The 9,690-nt window shown below is 39.8% G+C and overlaps 1 pseudogene across 1 annotated transcript; it reads right to left on the reverse strand.

The window, feature by feature from the left end:
• Positions 1–7,352: 7,352 nt before the first annotated feature.
• Positions 7,353–9,064, reverse strand: LOC147889443 (short-chain dehydrogenase reductase 3b pseudogene; annotated as a pseudogene). Its single transcript, XR_015542856.1, has 2 exons — positions 8,765–9,064; positions 7,353–8,160 (listed from the first exon to the last, which is right to left on the reverse strand). The product of XR_015542856.1 is annotated as a short-chain dehydrogenase reductase 3b pseudogene (transcript).
• Positions 9,065–9,690: the final 626 nt, after the last annotated feature.

Genomic DNA, 9,690 nt, shown 5'->3' on the forward strand with positions numbered 1-9,690 from the left:
TCACTATATAGCGATGCTTTTAATTAAAAACATCGCTATATAGCAACGGAACGGAGCAAAACATCACTATATAGCGATAATTTAAGACACTTTACGTTTAAAGTTAAAAAAGAAGCTTATAGATGTTATTTTATAACTGTTAATATATTTCCTTGCAACTTATGTTGTGATTTTATAAGTGTAGATGAAAGGGACAAGTGGAAGCTCGTCTGATGATGCACCAATGCTCGGGAGCACAAAGTGGCTTCCGGAGAGGTTATACTATCATTGCACTCATTACAAGCGAGAAGTACGGCATCAACTTCATATTATCATGTGCCATTTGTGGATGTATGGGGAGGAGCCCGCCGAACTAGTACCCAGCATTGGTGTTGCACGTGTTGATGGATTATTGGTAAGTCAAAGCTATTTAAGTTCGCAGGTAATATTGGATAGCAGGAAATACAAGATCTTATATTTACATGAAATCTTAAAACAGGATGAGGAGGCTGACGAGGGTATGCATATACCTTCACACTTTCAGCAAGACTATAGTCTCCCGGATGATGAATTTGGTATGGACGACATGATGGATTCTATTTTTAGAGGCACTACATCCCATGTACATGTGATGTCAGAGTCTGAGGTCAAAATGCGAGAGTTGCAATCAACACAATTGTACGAGGGTGCTAGGATGTCTAAACTACGTGCTTGTCTCTCAATCTTGAATCTGCAAGTAAAGTATGGGTGGTCGGATACAAGTGTCTTGGCCTTAATGAGGATAGCTCTTGCATTAATTTGACTCATTATTTGGATATTGTTTGTTTTGAGAATTATCATGTATGGATTGATGTACCAAATCATCATTTTTCGAAGCCTATGTATGTTTGAATCAGGGATGTTTTTATCAAAGCTATGCTTATATATTAATCTAAAATCTTGGTGAAAGTTTATCGAGATAGTTTTTTTAGTGTCAATATTTGTATAACAGATTACACTTTTATATATTTTCTTCTGAATTTTAAAGAAAAAGTTGTAAATTATGGTGAAACTTTAAATTTTTTCTCATAAAAGTTTCAAATCTTGGCGAATTTTTCAAACCTTTATTTTTATCAAGGCATACAAACTTTCAACACCAATATAAAAGTTTCTCTTCTTAACGAAACTAATAGGAAAAAATCATCCATGGTTTGAATTGTGATAGGTTGCTCCAAAAGATGTTGCCTGCACCAAATACCATGCCCGCATCAAGAGATGAAGCAAAAAAGATGCTAACAACAGTGGGTATGGATTATGATACCATCCATGCTTGCCATAATGATTGTATTCTCTTTCGTCGTGAGCATGGAGATTCTATTTCATCATGAGCATGGATTACGCTCGACATCTTGGTCGACATGGCCCATAGTTGTGGTGAATTACAATATCCCACCATGGCTAATAATAAAAAAGGGACACCTCATGCTTGCACTACTTCTGCCAGGGAAGTACAAGGCAAAAAATATGGACGTGTACATGGCACCTTTGATAGACGAGTTACAGATATTATGGAGAGGAGCGTGGGTCTTTGATATTTCCAGAGCTCCTAGACATACCAATGATATTTTGGTCAGGGATATCTTGATGTGGACCATGCATGACTATCCAAGATATGGAGAGTGTGCAGGTACGTGGTTTTGTCTCTACAAGTATAATATAGGATTATGCTTTTATGACTCTCTTTTGCATGCATGTCTTATACTAACACATTCATGCACGCATGCAGGACTTGTTGCAAGTGGGTACCATGCTTGTCCTGTTTGTGGACCAGTCCAAATATGGCAATCAGGATTCCAAAGCTATAGTTTCTTGGAAAAGTTTGCAAAGCATGTTGTTTCAACAAACAAAAGTGAACCAACTTTGGTAGAAGCACCTCTCGAGCATCATGTATTCTTGATTTGATACATACAGATGTATGGGATTATGCTGGGACTCGCAGCATCAATGGTTCACTTTAGTACTTGACCTTCATCGATGACTACAACAGATATTGTTGGCTCTACTTTTTGAAAGAGATATCTGAAGTGTTTTCCAGATTTCAAGAATTCAAAGCCATATTAGAAAACCAGACAGGCAGAAGATCAAAGTCATGAGATCAGATAGAGGAGGTGAATACATGTCTTCAACACTCATGAACTTTTGCAGAAGTCATGGCATTCGAAGAAAATTCACTTGTGCAGATACTCCTCAGCAAAATGCAAGAGCTGAAAGGAATTATGGTACTTTAGCAAACAGTGCTAGAGTAATGCTTAGTGAGAAACAATAGCCAATGCAAACTATTTGCTTAATCGGCTTCCTACCAAACTGATACAGGGTATGACACCTTACAAAGCATTCACTGGACACAAGCCACATATTGGGCATCTCTACAGATTTGGTTGCATAGCTTATGCCCATATACATGATGATCATCATAGGTTATTGGATGCAAAGTCACGTAAATGCATCATGGTTGGCTACAGTGAAGAAAGCAAAGCATACAAGTTGTATGATCCCATTAATTGTAAGGTCATTATCTCCAGAGATGTAATCTTTGATGAGGAATCAGAATGGGAAACCTCAAATGCACAGGAGATAGATGTATCGACTTCACAGTCATCTACATAAAATATTAATGAAGAAGAGCAAGAATTGCTAGAAACACCCCAAGCAGAGCCATAATAGCTCAGATGGTCTACTAGGGAAAGCAGACCACTAGCCAGATTGACATATGCTCAGAAAGGCAAAGCAATTCAGGTTGAAACCACAAGCAATTCAAGTTGAAACCACCAACTATGCTCTTATGACTTCCATCATGGCTATAGAAGAGCCAGTGTACTTTGAAGACATAGTAGACAAGCCAAAATGGCAAACTACTATGAAGGAAGATATGCATGGTTTGTATAAGAATAATACTTGGGAATTATGTGACCTTCCACCAGGAAAGAAAGCCATAGCAAAAAAATGCGTATACAAAGTGAAGTACAATCCAGATGGAAGTATTCAAAGATACAAAGCCAAACTAGTTGCAAAAGAATTTGCACATCAATATGGTCATGATTATGATGAGACTTATGCTCCAGTAGCAAAGATGGATTCCATATGGTTCTTGATATCACTAGTGACACTTAGTAGATGGAATGTGTACTAGCTGAATGTCAATGCATTCCTCAATGGTTATCTAGATGAGGAAGTCCACATGCAACAACCAGTAGGAAAGGACAATAAGGTTTTCCATCTCAAGAAAAGTCTCTATGACTTAAAGCAAGCACCCAGAAGTTGGTATAGCAAAATCGATACGTATTTTCTGATCTAGGATACATGGAGACCGATGCAGGTCATACTCTCTACTACAAAATTCAAGGGGAAGACATTACTATTGCACTTTTGTATGTAGATGATCTGATTGTGACAGGAAGCAAGGATAGCTTCATTAGAAAGCTAAAACAAGATTTAGCTACAGAGTTTGACATGAAAGATCTTGGAATTATGCACTATTGTCTTGGAATTGAGTTTTGGAGAGATTCAGATAGCACATTCATGAGTCAACTCAAGTATGTTGATAGTCTCTTGAAGAAGTTTCATATGGCAGATTGCAAGATTGCATCCACTCCCATGGAACAGAGTTTGAAACATACAAAAGATTCAAAAAAGCCTACAGTCAATGACAACTACTATAGGCAACTTATTGGATCTCTTATATATTTGACTATCACACGGCCAGATATTTGTTATGCAGTAAGTTCACTTGCACAGTTTATGGCAAATCCAAAACAGTCTCATTAGAATGCAGCCAAAAGAGTCTTGAGATACATCAGAGGTACAAGATAGTTTGGGATAGAATACAGAGGAAGTCATCCACAGTTGCATGGATACTATGATAGTGACTATGCCAAAGATCATGAGACCAGGAGATCCACATAGGGATATACATTTTTCCTTGGTGAAGGTGCTATATCATGGTTGTCAAACAAACAACCAACTATTTCTTTGTCTTCAACTGAAGCAGAATATAGAGCACTCACTACAAGTGCATGTGAGGCTATATGGCTCAAAGCTATTATCAGAAACAGATTACTTTGATGAGTCAAAGCCAACAACAATATACTGTGATAACCAATCGGTTCAAGCATTGGCCAAGAATCTAGTATATCACTCTAGGACAAAGCACATTGTTGTGAGATAGCACTTCATTAAAGAAAGAGTGTTACTTAATGACATCACATTACAGCATTGTGATAGCAAAGAAAATGTTGCAGACATATTTACCAAACCACTCAGTAAAGAGCTTTTCGAGAAACCCTGACTAGCTCTTGGTTTGATGAAGAGGAAGGACATTCCCATTAAAGGGGTGTGATGGAATGTAATGTTCAGTCCTTCTTCGATTCCCCAGATCATCATCTTGAGGGAAGGCCTACTTCATGATGTTGATCTTGAGGGAAGGTGTTGAGAGATCATGCTCAACATCATGTGATCATATGTGCATAGAACCATCATGTGAAAAGGAAAGTGTTAGATGCCCTAGCCCTAACCCTAAATGGGTTTGTATATATTCGACATTATCAACTAAATCTAGTGTACATTTACTCATTTGTGGTGTGCTCTCTTGCTGTTCCCTCTCTCCTCATCTCCACTCTTCTCCTCTCCCCTCTTCATATTTTGTCAAATAGTCTGTCAAGGTCAAAAGATTACCATCACTGAAAGCGTGATTGAAAATGCATTAGGCATTCCTGGAGGCAATTTGCAAGCACACTTCTTCAAGAAGCAGTGGAAGAGACAGGATATTCTAGATGTATACCCCAATGCTCACATTAGTAAAGATGGTGGAGTCAAACTTTCTAGCTTGCCAACAGACCTCCAAGATGTGCTGAAGAAGACAATGCACTTCTTTACTGATAGGAGAGGAACAGTGAAGTTATCGCATGTTCAAGCAGTAGTAGAGCAACTGAAAGGACGTGATGCATCTTTCTCAAGGGTGATCTCCAAGATCATTGATAACCGACCTGAAGAATTGCATCGATGCAAAATCCCAATTTTCATCTCAAACCGGTGGAGTTGCAATGCACTTGCTACCATCTACCCTCAAAGGGATTTTTGAGCAACACGATAAGAAGATATATGAGAAGGTGACTTTCTCTTAATCACATATGCTCTTGGGGGTTCACCTAAAAAATTTTCAGTGTACCACGTGCATTCAAAAGAAGGGGTATTTTAATCCCACTTTTAGGGAAAATTTAACAGGATTATAATAACAGGAGGGGTTTTTTAATTCAAGTTTACAAAAAAATACGTTAGTTTATGTGAAGCTAGTCAATGTATCTATGGAGAAAGAATATGGTAGGTTATGACAAACATGGGTGATGTGCCCAGTATGACTAGTTTAGTGATGCTTTTTCAGTGTGAAAAATATGTGACTGGTTATAGCAACTACCTAATTAGTGGCCAGATAAGAGCTCCTAATCTGTATGATTAAGAAACCTTAATGTAAAACACACCCTTTAGGTTCTAATCTCTTTATCAAAATTGCCCAATTCCCCATGCACAAGAAACAAAAGAGCTTACAATCATTAGGGAAAATGATATGCTCTTATGTCTCTCAAGATGGGCCAAAAAGCCCAATGCACAAGACACAAAAGCTATTACAATCCCTAGACAACAACCGTGCTCTCTACACACCCTATAATCCCTAATTCCTCTCTTAAAATTTCCCAAACCCTAAAGCACAAGTTGCCATAAGAGCTCACAATCTCAAGGAAAAGGATGCACTACATAAAACATTGTATAGTATAATATCGATATATACAAATATACTAGTGGAATTACGTATTCCACTAGTATTGTCAATGTTAAGTATACCACTAGTATATACCAATGAAATGCTCATGTACCAAAGGATATTCTACTAGTATATCCACTATTTTTGTCAATGTAAGTAAACCACTAGTATAAACAAATGAAATGTTTATTATAGTACAATTGGGAAGTGCCTTTTTATCAATAGGTTATTAACATTCATTGGCTCCTTGGTAATTGTTTTTGGGCCATCATGAGGACCAAAGTGATAATGGGTTTTTTATGTATGGTTATTGTGCAAGATCATGTGATCACTTTATTACATGATTATGTGATTTGCAAAGCCCTAGAAAAGTACTTGATAGAACTTTCCTCCAAGGTCTAACAACATGAAACCAAAGATATTATGTACTACAACCAAGAATCCACACAAGCTCTATGGTTGCAAGAGATGAAGCAGCATGGTTAGGAAAGATTGACACTTTGGGACACTACTGCTCTCATACCATGTTGTGATAGTAATGTAAAGTGAGAGAGAGAGGGAGGAGCAATGAGCACAAGCAACAAGATACAAAATGAATGTTTCTATCATGAAATGAAGATTTCAAGGGCTTATACTAAACCTTCTTAAAATGTTATTAGATGATAGATTAGGTAAGTTAGGGAAATTCCCTTCTACCATTCCATAGCACATACATTGTCCCGTATACATAATTGCAATTTACATCTCAATAATTATTGGGGTCACAACCTACACTTCTCATTCTTTTAAATTCAATAAATAGAAAAAAGGTGTGGTTTAACATAACTAGCCCACACCACAAAATATATGCAAAAAGTCAAATCGGTTTTAGTGCAAGGTGTGAGAGGAGAAACAAAATCATATTATGAAATGAAGCTTTGTATTAAGGAATCAAAATTTCAAAAGCTATATACTAAACCTTTCTCGAGACCCTATTAGACAATTGGCATATCTTTTAAGTTATTGACATGCCCTTTTACCACTCCATGGTACATACATTGCCCTTGTGCACATAAAGGCAATTTGTATCTTAAAAAATTATTAGGGTCTCAACCTCTAATTTTCATTTGCCTAGACTCACCCAAAAAGGAAAAAAGGTGTGATCTATATCAAAAGTAAGATGTTTGGAGATAACTAGCCCTCAACACAATATACATGCACAAATTATGCACATTCTTTTTGCTCTATCCATCAAGCGAACATACAAGTTGTGACTTCTTCAATTGATGCCTTTTACACAATTAATCGAGACAAACAAAGAGAGATACTTTCTCTCTTAAACGTAGACAAGTTTTCAATCTCATAACCCAGAATGCATAGACTCAAACTCATTTGGTTTTCAAGCACTTCTAGAACCAAGAAAATATTACTTTTTAGCCTTAGTGGAAAGTAAGGCTTGATATCCAAGTTGTTAGTTTCTTAAAGGAGAATATTACATATGATTTAGTTGTAAACTTTTGTTAAAGACATGAATCAGTTTTGCTCTTGTAACAACAATTCAAGAATACAACATCAGTTATTTCAACGTATTTGTAGAGCTTTAATGGGAGAGTAGGAGGGGTTTAGATATGGTGAAGCCACCATCTACGACAAGGTTATGGCCACTGATGAATTGGGCCTCATCACTGGAGAGAAAGAGGGCTGCATGCGCCATGTCTTGGGCTGAGGGGGAGACGCCACGGAGGGGGGAGGCAGCAGTGACGGCTTGCGAGAGCGCACTGGGTGGCATAAGCGACGGGTAGAGCTCATTGAAGAGCCCTTGCACAAGGGGGGTGGGCACGATGAAGGGGGAGATGGCATTGACGCGGATGCCATGCGGAGCGAGCTCGCTGGCAGCGGAGCGCATAACACCGATGACGGCCGCCTTGGAGACGCTGTAAGCGGTGCCACCGCCCTGGCCGATGATGCCGGCGATGCTACCCATGCAGAGCATGGAACCGCGGCGGTCCGAGGAGGAGGAGGAGAGCATGGCACGGGAGCCATGTTTGAGGCAGAGGAGAGCACCTTTGACGTTGATTTCCATGGTACGGTCAAAGTCTTCAATATCTAAGGCTGAGAGGGGGCTAATGGCTCCCTTGAAAGTTGAGATGCCTGCATTGGCAAACATGATGTCTAAGACCCCGTGCTTTGAAACTGTATAGTCTACCACTGCGGCTACGTCTCGTTCTTCGGTCACGTCGCAGTGGAAAAACTCCGCCCTCTCCCCCAGACCCTCCGCTACCGCCCTCCCCACCTCGTCCTGAATGTCCCCGATGATCACTCGCGCTCCGTTCTCCACGAACAGCTTCGCTGACGCAGCTCCGATCCCACTTGCTCCCCCAGTTATGATGACAATCTTTCCTTCCAGCCTGCATGGCATAAAAAGAATTCAATCATCTAGCTGTTCTCTCTCTCTCTCTCTCTCTCTCTCTCTCTGTCTCTCTCTCTCTCTCTCTGATCTCTCGCTAATCTACATCAGACTTTTGCTACAGCAAGTAATCCCAGCTGCTTTCAAAGGCCTTCCGACTCTCTAGGTTCAACTGGAACCTCTATCACATGTCTCTCTCAGCTCTCTCAAACTCATCATAATCATTCTTGTTACATGAAACCTATTCTGTCCATCCATTCGTTACACAATGCCGCTTCACATCTACTGCACTCGCCCTGTTATTTGCTTCGAGAGCTTTCCACACATCAAGTGTTCTCTGCATGTTCAAATCATTCTGAATCACTCCTGAACTAACAGATGCTATACCACATCAAAAAATTGTCGCCTGATGTGCTCTTTTAAATTTCCTACAGCCTGTGAAGGAGAAGTCTATTATTTCTGAAAGAGCTGCGTGAACTTCGAAGTGCCCGGATGAAGAGACAATTTCTTTCTTTCATGGGAAGCCTGAGGTAATCTGTCTTCTACTACAAGAGACGACTCAAGAGCCCACATAAGTGCAAAGAAAGGGAAAGACGGAAGCAAACCTTCTGGGTGCTACATGTGCTTCAGGTGCAGCCATGATTCACAATGTTTGCTGAAAAAGAGACTCTTTGTGTCGAATGACCTGCAAGCGAGGATGGATGAAGCCAGGCACTGATTGAATCTCAGAGCAGGCGCTGATTGAAATGAGGATGGATGGAAGCAAGCAGTGATTAAAATCGGCTAAGGCATCGATCGTCGGAGTGAAATGAGGAGCTGACAGTTGCATGGACAGCCTCACGATTGAGCTGCTGATGATTACCTAATACCGCTTAAGTGATGAACTTTACGCGTGAACTACAGCTGTGGAGGCCGGCGAAATGAGTTCTCATCTAAACCAGGCTGTAGTAACAGACTGGGCAACCACCACAGAAAAGGAGACAACAACAGAGCTACTCGTAGATTCTGTCGTGAAATACTTGCCGCCCACTAAATGCCTTAGCCCGCCTTTATGGAACATCTGTCTGTCGCGCCTCTTACATTACTAGTAAACAAACTAATGGGCACAGTTTTCAAAGTCGCTCAATGAATAAATCTAGTAAAATCGTTATGATTGCCTCAAAATTCTCCACTCCCATTGTCTCATCAGGCCCTCACAACATTGTCCCACCAACAAAAAGGATCACAAGTCATGACATTTGCATCATGGCCCTCAGTTTCCTAGGAATTTGGCATCTTGGCTTTTGATTCTTATAAGCTAAAAGATGGAATTTTCTAAAACTTATCCCCATCCTCACCTTTCTCGTTAATACTATGAATACGACTCAAAGCTAAAAAGCAAACTGTCCTTCACACCCAAGTGAGCTTGGCATTGGCAACAAAACCAAAGTGCCCTTTTGGACCATCCTTACGTTATTTCAAGTGATAAACTAAGGTACCTTCGGATGTGCAAACCACCAACCTCGAAAATGAAAGACACGTGAGCCATTCA

This window comes from Dipteris shenzhenensis, chromosome 20 (assembly GCF_047967505.1).
Source record: "Dipteris shenzhenensis isolate YYH24624 ecotype China chromosome 20, Dip_SZ_1.0, whole genome shotgun sequence".
Lineage (NCBI taxonomy): Eukaryota > Viridiplantae > Streptophyta > Polypodiopsida > Gleicheniales > Dipteridaceae > Dipteris > Dipteris shenzhenensis.